Here is a 19,972-nt window from a genome sequence, read left to right on the forward strand (position 1 = left end):
GTGTTCACACCACGACGCTCTAACCTACTCAGCTGACGAGCTATGCAATGGGGCCACGTCAGCAGTCCAGTACCCGGTCCACCGGCTCATCCACCTTCGTTACTGCCCTGCCAGTCATTTAAACACGTATCTGTTTTCGTTGACTTTTGCTTTCTTGACGTTGGACCCAAAAAGCACAACACAAAGAAAACGTAAACGCCGTGAGAATAGCCAAGACTCAGCAAACGAAAGTATGTTCGGCTACCGGGAACCGAATCCGGGCCGCCTGGCTGAAAGCCATGTCTCCTAACAGCTTTCCATTCCTTCTGACCGCCGGGCAATCAGACTTGCAGGGCAAGCTCCGTAACCACTGCCGTCTCTAATAATATCTCTCGAACCTGTTTGCGCGTAATTGACTTGCTTTCCCGCACGAAGGAAATGGCCAGTTTTGGAATATTTAAAATTCATTGTCAGATGTGGGGTTCGAACCCACGCTCCCGTTCGGGAACCAGAGCTTAAATCTGGCGCCTTAGACCGCTCGGCCAATCTGACTTGTGAGCGCAAACAAGCTGCTGCTGTCGTTCCTAGCAACATCTCCAGAGCCTTACTGCGAAATGTGCTTGTTTTTTCTTGTGTGAAGGAAATACGTTTTTTTAGAGTATTTTAGACGAGTTGTCAGATGTGAGGTTGCACCCCACCCTCACTTTCGGGAGCCAGAGCTTAAATATGGCGCCTGACACCGTTGTTTTCCGTCGCCTTCTGTCTTAAGTGGAACGAGCAGAACTCCAACTATCAATTTTTACATTGTCGCAGAGAAAACAACGAATGACAAGAAAAGGCCGTTCCCTAGCAACGGCTACGCTGTGCATTTCACCCTCAGGGGAAGCTAATGATATGCTCCAGGCGAGAATCAAACTAACCAACTTAACACTGTGATACGTACGCGCTTTCTACTTCTGTACTGGCACACATATGCTCAATCGTCTCTGGATCGTCAGTAAGTACGTCACATTACATATTTCTTTGATCACGCTGCTGTAAATTAAAGGGCAGTTTTTTCAATGGATGTCAGTTCTGCTTCTAGTTACGCTACATCGCCCTAGCAGCACCTACACACTGCGTTCAGATGTGCTCACCTCCGCCCTGGCGTAGAGCGCCTACAGCGTCATCGCCTTCGGCCTCTGGTGGCAGGAGGGTAGCCGACACATCGCGGCGTGAGTGAAACGCAGCGCAAGGCGGTGGTGGTGTAACGGTCAGCATGGTTGCTTCCCAAGCAGTTGATCCGGGTTCGACTCCCGGCCACCGCACGAAACGTAAATTTTTCTTCTAGGGATATTCCACGTAACGTAACGCGATCCTCGAACCTGAGAACTGTCGCGCTACGAATAGTTTTCCTTCGCCCCACGTCTCACTCCGTGTAGCCAGTGCGCTAGTCGCCGGATTTCGTTTCACAGCATCGTGTGTCTCCATGTGTCGACTTGTCTCGACTTTGCTCGGCTGACGCGAAAGCTGACGCTTGGAAACGGGCATATATGTAGAGGGCAGGCGCGAGAAACGACTGTGAGAGACCAAAAAACGACAAACACACGACAGAACCTTTCATTTTATTGTGGCCACAGATTCGCGCCTTAGTGTACCGAGAGGCAAGAGTGGCGTCAGCGTGCTGAACAGCATCATTAACGCTAAGCAGCAACGAAACCGAAGTAAAAAGGCAAAAGGAAAGAAGCTGAACGCAGGTCGAGCTCCCAGCTGGTCACCCACCCAACTACTAACCACACCCAACGGTTCTTAACTCCAATGAACAGCCGAGAACCGCTGCACTCAGTGTGCTACGGCCGCTAGCCACAACGCCGCCAAACGTGCAGGCATCTTGCTTCTTGTGCATATCACTTGGTATTTACCTGGCAGTGTCTCGCTGGAGGAAGCACTGTCTTTTACGAGAGAAAAATTAAATGGCACTTGCTGCGATCGAATACATGGCCTTTGTGTTCACACCACGACGCTCTAACCTACTCAGCTGACGAGCTATGCAATGGGGCCACGTCAGCAGTCCAGTACCCGGTCCACCGGCTCATCCACCTTCGTTACTGCCCTGCCAGTCATTTAAACACGTATCTGTTTTCGTTGACTTTTGCTTTCTTGACGTTGGACCCAAAAAGCACAACACAAAGAAAACGTAAACGCCGTGAGAATAGCCAAGACTCAGCAAACGAAAGTATGTTCGGCTACCGGGAACCGAATCCGGGCCGCCTGGCTGAAAGCCATGTCTCCTAACAGCTTTCCATTCCTTCTGACCGCCGGGCAATCAGACTTGCAGGGCAAGCTCCGTAACCACTGCCGTCTCTAATAATATCTCTCGAACCTGTTTGCGCGTAATTGACTTGCTTTCCCGCACGAAGGAAATGGCCAGTTTTGGAATATTTAAAATTCATTGTCAGATGTGGGGTTCGAACCCACGCTCCCGTTCGGGAACCAGAGCTTAAATCTGGCGCCTTAGACCGCTCGGCCAATCTGACTTGTGAGCGCAAACAAGCTGCTGCTGTCGTTCCTAGCAACATCTCCAGAGCCTTACTGCGAAATGTGCTTGTTTTTTCTTGTGTGAAGGAAATACGTTTTTTTAGAGTATTTTAGACGAGTTGTCAGATGTGAGGTTGCACCCCACCCTCACTTTCGGGAGCCAGAGCTTAAATATGGCGCCTGACACCGTTGTTTTCCGTCGCCTTCTGTCTTAAGTGGAACGAGCAGAACTCCAACTATCAATTTTTACATTGTCGCAGAGAAAACAACGAATGACAAGAAAAGGCCGTTCCCTAGCAACGGCTACGCTGTGCATTTCACCCTCAGGGGAAGCTAATGATATGCTCCAGGCGAGAATCAAACTAACCAACTTAACACTGTGATACGTACGCGCTTTCTACTTCTGTACTGGCACACATATGCTCAATCGTCTCTGGATCGTCAGTAAGTACGTCACATTACATATTTCTTTGATCACGCTGCTGTAAATTAAAGGGCAGTTTTTTCAATGGATGTCAGTTCTGCTTCTAGTTACGCTACATCGCCCTAGCAGCACCTACACACTGCGTTCAGATGTGCTCACCTCCGCCCTGGCGTAGAGCGCCTACAGCGTCATCGCCTTCGGCCTCTGGTGGCAGGAGGGTAGCCGACACATCGCGGCGTGAGTGAAACGCAGCGCAAGGCGGTGGTGGTGTAACGGTCAGCATGGTTGCTTCCCAAGCAGTTGATCCGGGTTCGACTCCCGGCCACCGCACGAAACGTAAATTTTTCTTCTAGGGATATTCCACGTAACGTAACGCGATCCTCGAACCTGAGAACTGTCGCGCTACGAATAGTTTTCCTTCGCCCCACGTCTCACTCCGTGTAGCCAGTGCGCTAGTCGCCGGATTTCGTTTCACAGCATCGTGTGTCTCCATGTGTCGACTTGTCTCGACTTTGCTCGGCTGACGCGAAAGCTGACGCTTGGAAACGGGCATATATGTAGAGGGCAGGCGCGAGAAACGACTGTGAGAGACCAAAAAACGACAAACACACGACAGAACCTTTCATTTTATTGTGGCCACAGATTCGCGCCTTAGTGTACCGAGAGGCAAGAGTGGCGTCAGCGTGCTGAACAGCATCATTAACGCTAAGCAGCAACGAAACCGAAGTAAAAAGGCAAAAGGAAAGAAGCTGAACGCAGGTCGAGCTCCCAGCTGGTCACCCACCCAACTACTAACCACACCCAACGGTTCTTAACTCCAATGAACAGCCGAGAACCGCTGCACTCAGCGTGCTACGGCCGCTAGCCACAACGCCGCCAAACGTGCAGGCATCTTGCTTCTTGTGCATATCACTTGGTATTTACCTGGCAGTGTCTCGCTGGAGGAAGCACTGTCTTTTACGAGAGAAAAATTAAATGGCACTTGCTGCGATCGAATACATGGCCTTTGTGTTCACACCACGACGCTCTAACCTACTCAGCTGACGAGCTATGCAATGGGGCCACGTCAGCAGTCCAGTACCCGGTCCACCGGCTCATCCACCTTCGTTACTGCCCTGCCAGTCATTTAAACACGTATCTGTTTTCGTTGACTTTTGCTTTCTTGACGTTGGACCCAAAAAGCACAACACAAAGAAAACGTAAACGCCGTGAGAATAGCCAAGACTCAGCAAACGAAAGTATGTTCGGCTACCGGGAACCGAATCCGGGCCGCCTGGCTGAAAGCCATGTCTCCTAACAGCTTTCCATTCCTTCTGACCGCCGGGCAATCAGACTTGCAGGGCAAGCTCCGTAACCACTGCCGTCTCTAATAATATCTCTCGAACCTGTTTGCGCGTAATTGACTTGCTTTCCCGCACGAAGGAAATGGCCAGTTAAGGAATATTTAAAATTCATTGTCAGATGTGGGGTTCGAACCCACGCTCCCGTTCGGGAACCAGAGCTTAAATCTGGCGCCTTAGACCGCTCGGCCAATCTGACTTGTGAGCGCAAACAAGCTGCTGCTGTCGTTCCTAGCAACATCTCCAGAGCCTTACTGCGAAATGTGCTTGTTTTTTCTTGTGTGAAGGAAATACGTTTTTTTAGAGTATTTTAGACGAGTTGTCAGATGTGAGGTTGCACCCCACCCTCACTTTCGGGAGCCAGAGCTTAAATATGGCGCCTGACACCGTTGTTTTCCGTCGCCTTCTGTCTTAAGTGGAACGAGCAGAACTCCAACTATCAATTTTTACATTGTCGCAGAGAAAACAACGAATGACAAGAAAAGGCCGTTCCCTAGCAACGGCTACGCTGTGCATTTCACCCTCAGGGGAAGCTAATGATATGCTCCAGGCGAGAATCAAACTAACCAACTTAACACTGTGATACGTACGCGCTTTCTACTTCTGTACTGGCACACATATGCTCAATCGTCTCTGGATCGTCAGTAAGTACGTCACATTACATATTTCTTTGATCACGCTGCTGTAAATTAAAGGGCAGTTTTTTCAATGGATGTCAGTTCTGCTTCTAGTTACGCTACATCGCCCTAGCAGCACCTACACACTGCGTTCAGATGTGCTCACCTCCGCCCTGGCGTAGAGCGCCTACAGCGTCATCGCCTTCGGCCTCTGGTGGCAGGAGGGTAGCCGACACATCGCGGCGTGAGTGAAACGCAGCGCAAGGCGGTGGTGGTGTAACGGTCAGCATGGTTGCTTCCCAAGCAGTTGATCCGGGTTCGACTCCCGGCCACCGCACGAAACGTAAATTTTTCTTCTAGGGATATTCCACGTAACGTAACGCGATCCTCGAACCTGAGAACTGTCGCGCTACGAATAGTTTTCCTTCGCCCCACGTCTCACTCCGTGTAGCCAGTGCGCTAGTCGCCGGATTTCGTTTCACAGCATCGTGTGTCTCCATGTGTCGACTTGTCTCGACTTTGCTCGGCTGACGCGAAAGCTGACGCTTGGAAACGGGCATATATGTAGAGGGCAGGCGCGAGAAACGACTGTGAGAGACCAAAAAACGACAAACACACGACAGAACCTTTCATTTTATTGTGGCCACAGATTCGCGCCTTAGTGTACCGAGAGGCAAGAGTGGCGTCAGCGTGCTGAACAGCATCATTAACGCTAAGCAGCAACGAAACCGAAGTAAAAAGGCAAAAGGAAAGAAGCTGAACGCAGGTCGAGCTCCCAGCTGGTCACCCACCCAACTACTAACCACACCCAACGGTTCTTAACTCCAATGAACAGCCGAGAACCGCTGCACTCAGTGTGCTACGGCCGCTAGCCACAACGCCGCCAAACGTGCAGGCATCTTGCTTCTTGTGCATATCACTTGGTATTTACCTGGCAGTGTCTCGCTGGAGGAAGCACTGTCTTTTACGAGAGAAAAATTAAATGGCACTTGCTGCGATCGAATACATGGCCTTTGTGTTCACACCACGACGCTCTAACCTACTCAGCTGACGAGCTATGCAATGGGGCCACGTCAGCAGTCCAGTACCCGGTCCACCGGCTCATCCACCTTCGTTACTGCCCTGCCAGTCATTTAAACACGTATCTGTTTTCGTTGACTTTTGCTTTCTTGACGTTGGACCCAAAAAGCACAACACAAAGAAAACGTAAACGCCGTGAGAATAGCCAAGACTCAGCAAACGAAAGTATGTTCGGCTACCGGGAACCGAATCCGGGCCGCCTGGCTGAAAGCCATGTCTCCTAACAGCTTTCCATTCCTTCTGACCGCCGGGCAATCAGACTTGCAGGGCAAGCTCCGTAACCACTGCCGTCTCTAATAATATCTCTCGAACCTGTTTGCGCGTAATTGACTTGCTTTCCCGCACGAAGGAAATGGCCAGTTTTGGAATATTTAAAATTCATTGTCAGATGTGGGGTTCGAACCCACGCTCCCGTTCGGGAACCAGAGCTTAAATCTGGCGCCTTAGACCGCTCGGCCAATCTGACTTGTCAGCGCAAACAAGCTGCTGCTGTCGTTCCTAGCAACATCTCCAGAGCCTTACTGCGAAATGTGCTTGTTTTTTCTTGTGTGAAGGAAATACGTTTTTTTAGAGTATTTTAGACGAGTTGTCAGATGTGAGGTTGCACCCCACCCTCACTTTCGGGAGCCAGAGCTTAAATATGGCGCCTGACACCGTTGTTTTCCGTCGCCTTCTGTCTTAAGTGGAACGAGCAGAACTCCAACTATCAATTTTTACATTGTCGCAGAGAAAACAACGAATGACAAGAAAAGGCCGTTCCCTAGCAACGGCTACGCTGTGCATTTCACCCTCAGGGGAAGCTAATGATATGCTCCAGGCGAGAATCAAACTAACCAACTTAACACTGTGATACGTACGCGCTTTCTACTTCTGTACTGGCACACATATGCTCAATCGTCTCTGGATCGTCAGTAAGTACGTCACATTACATATTTCTTTGATCACGCTGCTGTAAATTAAAGGGCAGTTTTTTCAATGGATGTCAGTTCTGCTTCTAGTTACGCTACATCGCCCTAGCAGCACCTACACACTGCGTTCAGATGTGCTCACCTCCGCCCTGGCGTAGAGCGCCTACAGCGTCATCGCCTTCGGCCTCTGGTGGCAGGAGGGTAGCCGACACATCGCGGCGTGAGTGAAACGCAGCGCAAGGCGGTGGTGGTGTAACGGTCAGCATGGTTGCTTCCCAAGCAGTTGATCCGGGTTCGACTCCCGGCCACCGCACGAAACGTAAATTTTTCTTCTAGGGATATTCCACGTAACGTAACGCGATCCTCGAACCTGAGAACTGTCGCGCTACGAATAGTTTTCCTTCGCCCCACGTCTCACTCCGTGTAGCCAGTGCGCTAGTCGCCGGATTTCGTTTCACAGCATCGTGTGTCTCCATGTGTCGACTTGTCTCGACTTTGCTCGGCTGACGCGAAAGCTGACGCTTGGAAACGGGCATATATGTAGAGGGCAGGCGCGAGAAACGACTGTGAGAGACCAAAAAACGACAAACACACGACAGAACCTTTCATTTTATTGTGGCCACAGATTCGCGCCTTAGTGTACCGAGAGGCAAGAGTGGCGTCAGCGTGCTGAACAGCATCATTAACGCTAAGCAGCAACGAAACCGAAGTAAAAAGGCAAAAGGAAAGAAGCTGAACGCAGGTCGAGCTCCCAGCTGGTCACCCACCCAACTACTAACCACACCCAACGGTTCTTAACTCCAATGAACAGCCGAGAACCGCTGCACTCAGTGTGCTACGGCCGCTAGCCACAACGCCGCCAAACGTGCAGGCATCTTGCTTCTTGTGCATATCACTTGGTATTTACCTGGCAGTGTCTCGCTGGAGGAAGCACTGTCTTTTACGAGAGAAAAATTAAATGGCACTTGCTGCGATCGAATACATGGCCTTTGTGTTCACACCACGACGCTCTAACCTACTCAGCTGACGAGCTATGCAATGGGGCCACGTCAGCAGTCCAGTACCCGGTCCACCGGCTCATCCACCTTCGTTACTGCCCTGCCAGTCATTTAAACACGTATCTGTTTTCGTTGACTTTTGCTTTCTTGACGTTGGACCCAAAAAGCACAACACAAAGAAAACGTAAACGCCGTGAGAATAGCCAAGACTCAGCAAACGAAAGTATGTTCGGCTACCGGGAACCGAATCCGGGCCGCCTGGCTGAAAGCCATGTCTCCTAACAGCTTTCCATTCCTTCTGACCGCCGGGCAATCAGACTTGCAGGGCAAGCTCCGTAACCACTGCCGTCTCTAATAATATCTCTCGAACCTGTTTGCGCGTAATTGACTTGCTTTCCCGCACGAAGGAAATGGCCAGTTTTGGAATATTTAAAATTCATTGTCAGATGTGGGGTTCGAACCCACGCTCCCGTTCGGGAACCAGAGCTTAAATCTGGCGCCTTAGACCGCTCGGCCAATCTGACTTGTCAGCGCAAACAAGCTGCTGCTGTCGTTCCTAGCAACATCTCCAGAGCCTTACTGCGAAATGTGCTTGTTTTTTCTTGTGTGAAGGAAATACGTTTTTTTAGAGTATTTTAGACGAGTTGTCAGATGTGAGGTTGCACCCCACCCTCACTTTCGGGAGCCAGAGCTTAAATATGGCGCCTGACACCGTTGTTTTCCGTCGCCTTCTGTCTTAAGTGGAACGAGCAGAACTCCAACTATCAATTTTTACATTGTCGCAGAGAAAACAACGAATGACAAGAAAAGGCCGTTCCCTAGCAACGGCTACGCTGTGCATTTCACCCTCAGGGGAAGCTAATGATATGCTCCAGGCGAGAATCAAACTAACCAACTTAACACTGTGATACGTACGCGCTTTCTACTTCTGTACTGGCACACATATGCTCAATCGTCTCTGGATCGTCAGTAAGTACGTCACATTACATATTTCTTTGATCACGCTGCTGTAAATTAAAGGGCAGTTTTTTCAATGGATGTCAGTTCTGCTTCTAGTTACGCTACATCGCCCTAGCAGCACCTACACACTGCGTTCAGATGTGCTCACCTCCGCCCTGGCGTAGAGCGCCTACAGCGTCATCGCCTTCGGCCTCTGGTGGCAGGAGGGTAGCCGACACATCGCGGCGTGAGTGAAACGCAGCGCAAGGCGGTGGTGGTGTAACGGTCAGCATGGTTGCTTCCCAAGCAGTTGATCCGGGTTCGACTCCCGGCCACCGCACGAAACGTAAATTTTTCTTCTAGGGATATTCCACGTAACGTAACGCGATCCTCGAACCTGAGAACTGTCGCGCTACGAATAGTTTTCCTTCGCCCCACGTCTCACTCCGTGTAGCCAGTGCGCTAGTCGCCGGATTTCGTTTCACAGCATCGTGTGTCTCCATGTGTCGACTTGTCTCGACTTTGCTCGGCTGACGCGAAAGCTGACGCTTGGAAACGGGCATATATGTAGAGGGCAGGCGCGAGAAACGACTGTGAGAGACCAAAAAACGACAAACACACGACAGAACCTTTCATTTTATTGTGGCCACAGATTCGCGCCTTAGTGTACCGAGAGGCAAGAGTGGCGTCAGCGTGCTGAACAGCATCATTAACGCTAAGCAGCAACGAAACCGAAGTAAAAAGGCAAAAGGAAAGAAGCTGAACGCAGGTCGAGCTCCCAGCTGGTCACCCACCCAACTACTAACCACACCCAACGGTTCTTAACTCCAATGAACAGCCGAGAACCGCTGCACTCAGTGTGCTACGGCCGCTAGCCACAACGCCGCCAAACGTGCAGGCATCTTGCTTCTTGTGCATATCACTTGGTATTTACCTGGCAGTGTCTCGCTGGAGGAAGCACTGTCTTTTACGAGAGAAAAATTAAATGGCACTTGCTGCGATCGAATACATGGCCTTTGTGTTCACACCACGACGCTCTAACCTACTCAGCTGACGAGCTATGCAATGGGGCCACGTCAGCAGTCCAGTACCCGGTCCACCGGCTCATCCACCTTCGTTACTGCCCTGCCAGTCATTTAAACACGTATCTGTTTTCGTTGACTTTTGCTTTCTTGACGTTGGACCCAAAAAGCACAACACAAAGAAAACGTAAACGCCGTGAGAATAGCCAAGACTCAGCAAACGAAAGTATGTTCGGCTACCGGGAACCGAATCCGGGCCGCCTGGCTGAAAGCCATGTCTCCTAACAGCTTTCCATTCCTTCTGACCGCCGGGCAATCAGACTTGCAGGGCAAGCTCCGTAACCACTGCCGTCTCTAATAATATCTCTCGAACCTGTTTGCGCGTAATTGACTTGCTTTCCCGCACGAAGGAAATGGCCAGTTTTGGAATATTTAAAATTCATTGTCAGATGTGGGGTTCGAACCCACGCTCCCGTTCGGGAACCAGAGCTTAAATCTGGCGCCTTAGACCGCTCGGCCAATCTGACTTGTGAGCGCAAACAAGCTGCTGCTGTCGTTCCTAGCAACATCTCCAGAGCCTTACTGCGAAATGTGCTTGTTTTTTCTTGTGTGAAGGAAATACGTTTTTTTAGAGTATTTTAGACGAGTTGTCAGATGTGAGGTTGCACCCCACCCTCACTTTCGGGAGCCAGAGCTTAAATATGGCGCCTGACACCGTTGTTTTCCGTCGCCTTCTGTCTTAAGTGGAACGAGCAGAACTCCAACTATCAATTTTTACATTGTCGCAGAGAAAACAACGAATGACAAGAAAAGGCCGTTCCCTAGCAACGGCTACGCTGTGCATTTCACCCTCAGGGGAAGCTAATGATATGCTCCAGGCGAGAATCAAACTAACCAACTTAACACTGTGATACGTACGCGCTTTCTACTTCTGTACTGGCACACATATGCTCAATCGTCTCTGGATCGTCAGTAAGTACGTCACATTACATATTTCTTTGATCACGCTGCTGTAAATTAAAGGGCAGTTTTTTCAATGGATGTCAGTTCTGCTTCTAGTTACGCTACATCGCCCTAGCAGCACCTACACACTGCGTTCAGATGTGCTCACCTCCGCCCTGGCGTAGAGCGCCTACAGCGTCATCGCCTTCGGCCTCTGGTGGCAGGAGGGTAGCCGACACATCGCGGCGTGAGTGAAACGCAGCGCAAGGCGGTGGTGGTGTAACGGTCAGCATGGTTGCTTCCCAAGCAGTTGATCCGGGTTCGACTCCCGGCCACCGCACGAAACGTAAATTTTTCTTCTAGGGATATTCCACGTAACGTAACGCGATCCTCGAACCTGAGAACTGTCGCGCTACGAATAGTTTTCCTTCGCCCCACGTCTCACTCCGTGTAGCCAGTGCGCTAGTCGCCGGATTTCGTTTCACAGCATCGTGTGTCTCCATGTGTCGACTTGTCTCGACTTTGCTCGGCTGACGCGAAAGCTGACGCTTGGAAACGGGCATATATGTAGAGGGCAGGCGCGAGAAACGACTGTGAGAGACCAAAAAACGACAAACACACGACAGAACCTTTCATTTTATTGTGGCCACAGATTCGCGCCTTAGTGTACCGAGAGGCAAGAGTGGCGTCAGCGTGCTGAACAGCATCATTAACGCTAAGCAGCAACGAAACCGAAGTAAAAAGGCAAAAGGAAAGAAGCTGAACGCAGGTCGAGCTCCCAGCTGGTCACCCACCCAACTACTAACCACACCCAACGGTTCTTAACTCCAATGAACAGCCGAGAACCGCTGCACTCAGTGTGCTACGGCCGCTAGCCACAACGCCGCCAAACGTGCAGGCATCTTGCTTCTTGTGCATATCACTTGGTATTTACCTGGCAGTGTCTCGCTGGAGGAAGCACTGTCTTTTACGAGAGAAAAATTAAATGGCACTTGCTGCGATCGAATACATGGCCTTTGTGTTCACACCACGACGCTCTAACCTACTCAGCTGACGAGCTATGCAATGGGGCCACGTCAGCAGTCCAGTACCCGGTCCACCGGCTCATCCACCTTCGTTACTGCCCTGCCAGTCATTTAAACACGTATCTGTTTTCGTTGACTTTTGCTTTCTTGACGTTGGACCCAAAAAGCACAACACAAAGAAAACGTAAACGCCGTGAGAATAGCCAAGACTCAGCAAACGAAAGTATGTTCGGCTACCGGGAACCGAATCCGGGCCGCCTGGCTGAAAGCCATGTCTCCTAACAGCTTTCCATTCCTTCTGACCGCCGGGCAATCAGACTTGCAGGGCAAGCTCCGTAACCACTGCCGTCTCTAATAATATCTCTCGAACCTGTTTGCGCGTAATTGACTTGCTTTCCCGCACGAAGGAAATGGCCAGTTTTGGAATATTTAAAATTCATTGTCAGATGTGGGGTTCGAACCCACGCTCCCGTTCGGGAACCAGAGCTTAAATCTGGCGCCTTAGACCGCTCGGCCAATCTGACTTGTGAGCGCAAACAAGCTGCTGCTGTCGTTCCTAGCAACATCTCCAGAGCCTTACTGCGAAATGTGCTTGTTTTTTCTTGTGTGAAGGAAATACGTTTTTTTAGAGTATTTTAGACGAGTTGTCAGATGTGAGGTTGCACCCCACCCTCACTTTCGGGAGCCAGAGCTTAAATATGGCGCCTGACACCGTTGTTTTCCGTCGCCTTCTGTCTTAAGTGGAACGAGCAGAACTCCAACTATCAATTTTTACATTGTCGCAGAGAAAACAACGAATGACAAGAAAAGGCCGTTCCCTAGCAACGGCTACGCTGTGCATTTCACCCTCAGGGGAAGCTAATGATATGCTCCAGGCGAGAATCAAACTAACCAACTTAACACTGTGATACGTACGCGCTTTCTACTTCTGTACTGGCACACATATGCTCAATCGTCTCTGGATCGTCAGTAAGTACGTCACATTACATATTTCTTTGATCACGCTGCTGTAAATTAAAGGGCAGTTTTTTCAATGGATGTCAGTTCTGCTTCTAGTTACGCTACATCGCCCTAGCAGCACCTACACACTGCGTTCAGATGTGCTCACCTCCGCCCTGGCGTAGAGCGCCTACAGCGTCATCGCCTTCGGCCTCTGGTGGCAGGAGGGTAGCCGACACATCGCGGCGTGAGTGAAACGCAGCGCAAGGCGGTGGTGGTGTAACGGTCAGCATGGTTGCTTCCCAAGCAGTTGATCCGGGTTCGACTCCCGGCCACCGCACGAAACGTAAATTTTTCTTCTAGGGATATTCCACGTAACGTAACGCGATCCTCGAACCTGAGAACTGTCGCGCTACGAATAGTTTTCCTTCGCCCCACGTCTCACTCCGTGTAGCCAGTGCGCTAGTCGCCGGATTTCGTTTCACAGCATCGTGTGTCTCCATGTGTCGACTTGTCTCGACTTTGCTCGGCTGACGCGAAAGCTGACGCTTGGAAACGGGCATATATGTAGAGGGCAGGCGCGAGAAACGACTGTGAGAGACCAAAAAACGACAAACACACGACAGAACCTTTCATTTTATTGTGGCCACAGATTCGCGCCTTAGTGTACCGAGAGGCAAGAGTGGCGTCAGCGTGCTGAACAGCATCATTAACGCTAAGCAGCAACGAAACCGAAGTAAAAAGGCAAAAGGAAAGAAGCTGAACGCAGGTCGAGCTCCCAGCTGGTCACCCACCCAACTACTAACCACACCCAACGGTTCTTAACTCCAATGAACAGCCGAGAACCGCTGCACTCAGTGTGCTACGGCCGCTAGCCACAACGCCGCCAAACGTGCAGGCATCTTGCTTCTTGTGCATATCACTTGGTATTTACCTGGCAGTGTCTCGCTGGAGGAAGCACTGTCTTTTACGAGAGAAAAATTAAATGGCACTTGCTGCGATCGAATACATGGCCTTTGTGTTCACACCACGACGCTCTAACCTACTCAGCTGACGAGCTATGCAATGGGGCCACGTCAGCAGTCCAGTACCCGGTCCACCGGCTCATCCACCTTCGTTACTGCCCTGCCAGTCATTTAAACACGTATCTGTTTTCGTTGACTTTTGCTTTCTTGACGTTGGACCCAAAAAGCACAACACAAAGAAAACGTAAACGCCGTGAGAATAGCCAAGACTCAGCAAACGAAAGTATGTTCGGCTACCGGGAACCGAATCCGGGCCGCCTGGCTGAAAGCCATGTCTCCTAACAGCTTTCCATTCCTTCTGACCGCCGGGCAATCAGACTTGCAGGGCAAGCTCCGTAACCACTGCCGTCTCTAATAATATCTCTCGAACCTGTTTGCGCGTAATTGACTTGCTTTCCCGCACGAAGGAAATGGCCAGTTAAGGAATATTTAAAATTCATTGTCAGATGTGGGGTTCGAACCCACGCTCCCGTTCGGGAACCAGAGCTTAAATCTGGCGCCTTAGACCGCTCGGCCAATCTGACTTGTGAGCGCAAACAAGCTGCTGCTGTCGTTCCTAGCAACATCTCCAGAGCCTTACTGCGAAATGTGCTTGTTTTTTCTTGTGTGAAGGAAATACGTTTTTTTAGAGTATTTTAGACGAGTTGTCAGATGTGAGGTTGCACCCCACCCTCACTTTCGGGAGCCAGAGCTTAAATATGGCGCCTGACACCGTTGTTTTCCGTCGCCTTCTGTCTTAAGTGGAACGAGCAGAACTCCAACTATCAATTTTTACATTGTCGCAGAGAAAACAACGAATGACAAGAAAAGGCCGTTCCCTAGCAACGGCTACGCTGTGCATTTCACCCTCAGGGGAAGCTAATGATATGCTCCAGGCGAGAATCAAACTAACCAACTTAACACTGTGATACGTACGCGCTTTCTACTTCTGTACTGGCACACATATGCTCAATCGTCTCTGGATCGTCAGTAAGTACGTCACATTACATATTTCTTTGATCACGCTGCTGTAAATTAAAGGGCAGTTTTTTCAATGGATGTCAGTTCTGCTTCTAGTTACGCTACATCGCCCTAGCAGCACCTACACACTGCGTTCAGATGTGCTCACCTCCGCCCTGGCGTAGAGCGCCTACAGCGTCATCGCCTTCGGCCTCTGGTGGCAGGAGGGTAGCCGACACATCGCGGCGTGAGTGAAACGCAGCGCAAGGCGGTGGTGGTGTAACGGTCAGCATGGTTGCTTCCCAAGCAGTTGATCCGGGTTCGACTCCCGGCCACCGCACGAAACGTAAATTTTTCTTCTAGGGATATTCCACGTAACGTAACGCGATCCTCGAACCTGAGAACTGTCGCGCTACGAATAGTTTTCCTTCGCCCCACGTCTCACTCCGTGTAGCCAGTGCGCTAGTCGCCGGATTTCGTTTCACAGCATCGTGTGTCTCCATGTGTCGACTTGTCTCGACTTTGCTCGGCTGACGCGAAAGCTGACGCTTGGAAACGGGCATATATGTAGAGGGCAGGCGCGAGAAACGACTGTGAGAGACCAAAAAACGACAAACACACGACAGAACCTTTCATTTTATTGTGGCCACAGATTCGCGCCTTAGTGTACCGAGAGGCAAGAGTGGCGTCAGCGTGCTGAACAGCATCATTAACGCTAAGCAGCAACGAAACCGAAGTAAAAAGGCAAAAGGAAAGAAGCTGAACGCAGGTCGAGCTCCCAGCTGGTCACCCACCCAACTACTAACCACACCCAACGGTTCTTAACTCCAATGAACAGCCGAGAACCGCTGCACTCAGTGTGCTACGGCCGCTAGCCACAACGCCGCCAAACGTGCAGGCATCTTGCTTCTTGTGCATATCACTTGGTATTTACCTGGCAGTGTCTCGCTGGAGGAAGCACTGTCTTTTACGAGAGAAAAATTAAATGGCACTTGCTGCGATCGAATACATGGCCTTTGTGTTCACACCACGACGCTCTAACCTACTCAGCTGACGAGCTATGCAATGGGGCCACGTCAGCAGTCCAGTACCCGGTCCACCGGCTCATCCACCTTCGTTACTGCCCTGCCAGTCATTTAAACACGTATCTGTTTTCGTTGACTTTTGCTTTCTTGACGTTGGACCCAAAAAGCACAACACAAAGAAAACGTAAACGCCGTGAGAATAGCCAAGACTCAGCAAACGAAAGTATGTTCGGCTACCGGGAACCGAATCCGGGCCGCCTGGCTGAAAGCCATGTCTCCTAACAGCTTTCCATTCCTTCTGACCGCCGGGCAATCAGACTTGCAGGGCAAGCTCCGTAACCACTGCCGTCTCTAATAATATCTCTCGAACCTGTTTGCGCGTAATTGACTTGCTTTCCCGCACGAAGGAAATGGCCAGTTTTGGAATATTTAAAATTCATTGTCAGATGTGGGGTTCGAACCCACGCTCCCGTTCGGGAACCAGAGCTTAAATCTGGCGCCTTAGACCGCTCGGCCAATCTGACTTGTGAGCGCAAACAAGCTGCTGCTGTCGTTCCTAGCAACATCTCCAGAGCCTTACTGCGAAATGTGCTTGTTTTTTCTTGTGTGAAGGAAATACGTTTTTTTAGAGTATTTTAGACGAGTTGTCAGATGTGAGGTTGCACCCCACCCTCACTTTCGGGAGCCAGAGCTTAAATATGGCGCCTGACACCGTTGTTTTCCGTCGCCTTCTGTCTTAAGTGGAACGAGCAGAACTCCAACTATCAATTTTTACATTGTCGCAGAGAAAACAACGAATGACAAGAAAAGGCCGTTCCCTAGCAACGGCTACGCTGTGCATTTCACCCTCAGGGGAAGCTAATGATATGCTCCAGGCGAGAATCAAACTAACCAACTTAACACTGTGATACGTACGCGCTTTCTACTTCTGTACTGGCACACATATGCTCAATCGTCTCTGGATCGTCAGTAAGTACGTCACATTACATATTTCTTTGATCACGCTGCTGTAAATTAAAGGGCAGTTTTTTCAATGGATGTCAGTTCTGCTTCTAGTTACGCTACATCGCCCTAGCAGCACCTACACACTGCGTTCAGATGTGCTCACCTCCGCCCTGGCGTAGAGCGCCTACAGCGTCATCGCCTTCGGCCTCTGGTGGCAGGAGGGTAGCCGACACATCGCGGCGTGAGTGAAACGCAGCGCAAGGCGGTGGTGGTGTAACGGTCAGCATGGTTGCTTCCCAAGCAGTTGATCCGGGTTCGACTCCCGGCCACCGCACGAAACGTAAATTTTTCTTCTAGGGATATTCCACGTAACGTAACGCGATCCTCGAACCTGAGAACTGTCGCGCTACGAATAGTTTTCCTTCGCCCCACGTCTCACTCCGTGTAGCCAGTGCGCTAGTCGCCGGATTTCGTTTCACAGCATCGTGTGTCTCCATGTGTCGACTTGTCTCGACTTTGCTCGGCTGACGCGAAAGCTGACGCTTGGAAACGGGCATATATGTAGAGGGCAGGCGCGAGAAACGACTGTGAGAGACCAAAAAACGACAAACACACGACAGAACCTTTCATTTTATTGTGGCCACAGATTCGCGCCTTAGTGTACCGAGAGGCAAGAGTGGCGTCAGCGTGCTGAACAGCATCATTAACGCTAAGCAGCAACGAAACCGAAGTAAAAAGGCAAAAGGAAAGAAGCTGAACGCAGGTCGAGCTCCCAGCTGGTCACCCACCCAACTACTAACCACACCCAACGGTTCTTAACTCCAATGAACAGCCGAGAACCGCTGCACTCAGTGTGCTACGGCCGCTAGCCACAACGCCGCCAAACGTGCAGGCATCTTGCTTCTTGTGCATATCACTTGGTATTTACCTGGCAGTGTCTCGCTGGAGGAAGCACTGTCTTTTACGAGAGAAAAATTAAATGGCACTTGCTGCGATCGAATACATGGCCTTTGTGTTCACACCACGACGCTCTAACCTACTCAGCTGACGAGCTATGCAATGGGGCCACGTCAGCAGTCCAGTACCCGGTCCACCGGCTCATCCACCTTCGTTACTGCCCTGCCAGTCATTTAAACACGTATCTGTTTTCGTTGACTTTTGCTTTCTTGACGTTGGACCCAAAAAGCACAACACAAAGAAAACGTAAACGCCGTGAGAATAGCCAAGACTCAGCAAACGAAAGTATGTTCGGCTACCGGGAACCGAATCCGGGCCGCCTGGCTGAAAGCCATGTCTCCTAACAGCTTTCCATTCCTTCTGACCGCCGGGCAATCAGACTTGCAGGGCAAGCTCCGTAACCACTGCCGTCTCTAATAATATCTCTCGAACCTGTTTGCGCGTAATTGACTTGCTTTCCCGCACGAAGGAAATGGCCAGTTTTGGAATATTTAAAATTCATTGTCAGATGTGGGGTTCGAACCCACGCTCCCGTTCGGGAACCAGAGCTTAAATCTGGCGCCTTAGACCGCTCGGCCAATCTGACTTGTGAGCGCAAACAAGCTGCTGCTGTCGTTCCTAGCAACATCTCCAGAGCCTTACTGCGAAATGTGCTTGTTTTTTCTTGTGTGAAGGAAATACGTTTTTTTAGAGTATTTTAGACGAGTTGTCAGATGTGAGGTTGCACCCCACCCTCACTTTCGGGAGCCAGAGCTTAAATATGGCGCCTGACACCGTTGTTTTCCGTCGCCTTCTGTCTTAAGTGGAACGAGCAGAACTCCAACTATCAATTTTTACATTGTCGCAGAGAAAACAACGAATGACAAGAAAAGGCCGTTCCCTAGCAACGGCTACGCTGTGCATTTCACCCTCAGGGGAAGCTAATGATATGCTCCAGGCGAGAATCAAACTAACCAACTTAACACTGTGATACGTACGCGCTTTCTACTTCTGTACTGGCACACATATGCTCAATCGTCTCTGGATCGTCAGTAAGTACGTCACATTACATATTTCTTTGATCACGCTGCTGTAAATTAAAGGGCAGTTTTTTCAATGGATGTCAGTTCTGCTTCTAGTTACGCTACATCGCCCTAGCAGCACCTACACACTGCGTTCAGATGTGCTCACCTCCGCCCTGGCGTAGAGCGCCTACAGCGTCATCGCCTTCGGCCTCTGGTGGCAGGAGGGTAGCCGACACATCGCGGCGTGAGTGAAACGCAGCGCAAGGCGGTGGTGGTGTAACGGTCAGCATGGTTGCTTCCCAAGCAGTTGATCCGGGTTCGACTCCCGGCCACCGCACGAAACGTAAATTTTTCTTCTAGGGATATTCCACGTAACGTAACGCGATCCTCGAACCTGAGAACTGTCGCGCTACGAATAGTTTTCCTTCGCCCCACGTCTCACTCCGTGTAGCCAGTGCGCTAGTCGCCGGATTTCGTTTCACAGCATCGTGTGTCTCCATGTGTCGACTTGTCTCGACTTTGCTCGGCTGACGCGAAAGCTGACGCTTGGAAACGGGCATATATGTAGAGGGCAGGCGCGAGAAACGACTGTGAGAGACCAAAAAACGACAAACACACGACAGAACCTTTCATTTTATTGTGGCCACAGATTCGCGCCTTAGTGTACCGAGAGGCAAGAGTGGCGTCAGCGTGCTGAACAGCATCATTAACGCTAAGCAGCAACGAAACCGAAGTAAAAAGGCAAAAGGAAAGAAGCTGAACGCAGGTCGAGCTCCCAGCTGGTCACCCACCCAACTACTAACCACACCCAACGGTTCTTAACTCCAATGAACAGCCGAGAACCGCTGCACTCAGTGTGCTACGGCCGCTAGCCACAACGCCGCCAAACGTGCAGGCATCTTGCTTCTTGTGCATATCACTTGGTATTTACCTGGCAGTGTCTCGCTGGAGGAAGCACTGTCTTTTACGAGAGAAAAATTAAATGGCACTTGCTGCGATCGAATACATGGCCTTTGTGTTCACACCACGACGCTCTAACCTACTCAGCTGACGAGCTATGCAATGGGGCCACGTCAGCAGTCCAGTACCCGGTCCACCGGCTCATCCACCTTCGTTACTGCCCTGCCAGTCATTTAAACACGTATCTGTTTTCGTTGACTTTTGCTTTCTTGACGTTGGACCCAAAAAGCACAACACAAAGAAAACGTAAACGCCGTGAGAATAGCCAAGACTCAGCAAACGAAAGTATGTTCGGCTACCGGGAACCGAATCCGGGCCGCCTGGCTGAAAGCCATGTCTCCTAACAGCTTTCCATTCCTTCTGACCGCCGGGCAATCAGACTTGCAG

General features: G+C 50.5%; 20 non-coding genes across 20 annotated transcripts; 10 read left to right on the plus strand and 10 right to left on the minus strand.

The window, feature by feature from the left end:
* Positions 1-447: 447 nt before the first annotated feature.
* Positions 448-531, minus strand: Trnal-uaa (transfer RNA leucine (anticodon UAA)). The gene has a single exon. It is a non-coding gene; the product is annotated as a tRNA-Leu (tRNA).
* Positions 532-1,214: 683 nt separating this feature from the next.
* On the plus strand, positions 1,215-1,286 carry Trnag-ccc (transfer RNA glycine (anticodon CCC)). The gene has a single exon. It is a non-coding gene; the product is annotated as a tRNA-Gly (tRNA).
* Positions 1,287-2,411: 1,125 nt separating this feature from the next.
* Positions 2,412-2,495, minus strand: Trnal-uaa (transfer RNA leucine (anticodon UAA)). The gene has a single exon. It is a non-coding gene; the product is annotated as a tRNA-Leu (tRNA).
* Positions 2,496-3,178: 683 nt separating this feature from the next.
* Trnag-ccc (transfer RNA glycine (anticodon CCC)) lies at positions 3,179-3,250 on the plus strand. The gene has a single exon. It is a non-coding gene; the product is annotated as a tRNA-Gly (tRNA).
* Positions 3,251-4,375: 1,125 nt separating this feature from the next.
* Positions 4,376-4,459, minus strand: Trnal-uaa (transfer RNA leucine (anticodon UAA)). Its single transcript has one exon. It is a non-coding gene; the product is annotated as a tRNA-Leu (tRNA).
* Positions 4,460-5,142: 683 nt separating this feature from the next.
* Trnag-ccc (transfer RNA glycine (anticodon CCC)) lies at positions 5,143-5,214 on the plus strand. Its single transcript has one exon. It is a non-coding gene; the product is annotated as a tRNA-Gly (tRNA).
* A 1,125-nt stretch (positions 5,215-6,339) lies between these two features.
* On the minus strand, positions 6,340-6,423 carry Trnal-uaa (transfer RNA leucine (anticodon UAA)). Its single transcript has one exon. It is a non-coding gene; the product is annotated as a tRNA-Leu (tRNA).
* A 683-nt stretch (positions 6,424-7,106) lies between these two features.
* Trnag-ccc (transfer RNA glycine (anticodon CCC)) lies at positions 7,107-7,178 on the plus strand. The gene has a single exon. It is a non-coding gene; the product is annotated as a tRNA-Gly (tRNA).
* A 1,125-nt stretch (positions 7,179-8,303) lies between these two features.
* Positions 8,304-8,387, minus strand: Trnal-uaa (transfer RNA leucine (anticodon UAA)). Its single transcript has one exon. It is a non-coding gene; the product is annotated as a tRNA-Leu (tRNA).
* Positions 8,388-9,070: 683 nt separating this feature from the next.
* On the plus strand, positions 9,071-9,142 carry Trnag-ccc (transfer RNA glycine (anticodon CCC)). Its single transcript has one exon. It is a non-coding gene; the product is annotated as a tRNA-Gly (tRNA).
* A 1,125-nt stretch (positions 9,143-10,267) lies between these two features.
* Positions 10,268-10,351, minus strand: Trnal-uaa (transfer RNA leucine (anticodon UAA)). The gene has a single exon. It is a non-coding gene; the product is annotated as a tRNA-Leu (tRNA).
* A 683-nt stretch (positions 10,352-11,034) lies between these two features.
* Positions 11,035-11,106, plus strand: Trnag-ccc (transfer RNA glycine (anticodon CCC)). The gene has a single exon. It is a non-coding gene; the product is annotated as a tRNA-Gly (tRNA).
* A 1,125-nt stretch (positions 11,107-12,231) lies between these two features.
* Trnal-uaa (transfer RNA leucine (anticodon UAA)) lies at positions 12,232-12,315 on the minus strand. The gene has a single exon. It is a non-coding gene; the product is annotated as a tRNA-Leu (tRNA).
* Positions 12,316-12,998: 683 nt separating this feature from the next.
* On the plus strand, positions 12,999-13,070 carry Trnag-ccc (transfer RNA glycine (anticodon CCC)). Its single transcript has one exon. It is a non-coding gene; the product is annotated as a tRNA-Gly (tRNA).
* Positions 13,071-14,195: 1,125 nt separating this feature from the next.
* On the minus strand, positions 14,196-14,279 carry Trnal-uaa (transfer RNA leucine (anticodon UAA)). The gene has a single exon. It is a non-coding gene; the product is annotated as a tRNA-Leu (tRNA).
* A 683-nt stretch (positions 14,280-14,962) lies between these two features.
* Trnag-ccc (transfer RNA glycine (anticodon CCC)) lies at positions 14,963-15,034 on the plus strand. The gene has a single exon. It is a non-coding gene; the product is annotated as a tRNA-Gly (tRNA).
* Positions 15,035-16,159: 1,125 nt separating this feature from the next.
* Trnal-uaa (transfer RNA leucine (anticodon UAA)) lies at positions 16,160-16,243 on the minus strand. The gene has a single exon. It is a non-coding gene; the product is annotated as a tRNA-Leu (tRNA).
* Positions 16,244-16,926: 683 nt separating this feature from the next.
* On the plus strand, positions 16,927-16,998 carry Trnag-ccc (transfer RNA glycine (anticodon CCC)). The gene has a single exon. It is a non-coding gene; the product is annotated as a tRNA-Gly (tRNA).
* A 1,125-nt stretch (positions 16,999-18,123) lies between these two features.
* Positions 18,124-18,207, minus strand: Trnal-uaa (transfer RNA leucine (anticodon UAA)). Its single transcript has one exon. It is a non-coding gene; the product is annotated as a tRNA-Leu (tRNA).
* Positions 18,208-18,890: 683 nt separating this feature from the next.
* Trnag-ccc (transfer RNA glycine (anticodon CCC)) lies at positions 18,891-18,962 on the plus strand. The gene has a single exon. It is a non-coding gene; the product is annotated as a tRNA-Gly (tRNA).
* The last annotated feature ends 1,010 nt before the right edge of the window (positions 18,963-19,972 follow it).

This window comes from Schistocerca nitens, chromosome 2 (assembly GCF_023898315.1).
Source record: "Schistocerca nitens isolate TAMUIC-IGC-003100 chromosome 2, iqSchNite1.1, whole genome shotgun sequence".
NCBI classification, from domain to species: domain Eukaryota; kingdom Metazoa; phylum Arthropoda; class Insecta; order Orthoptera; family Acrididae; genus Schistocerca; species Schistocerca nitens.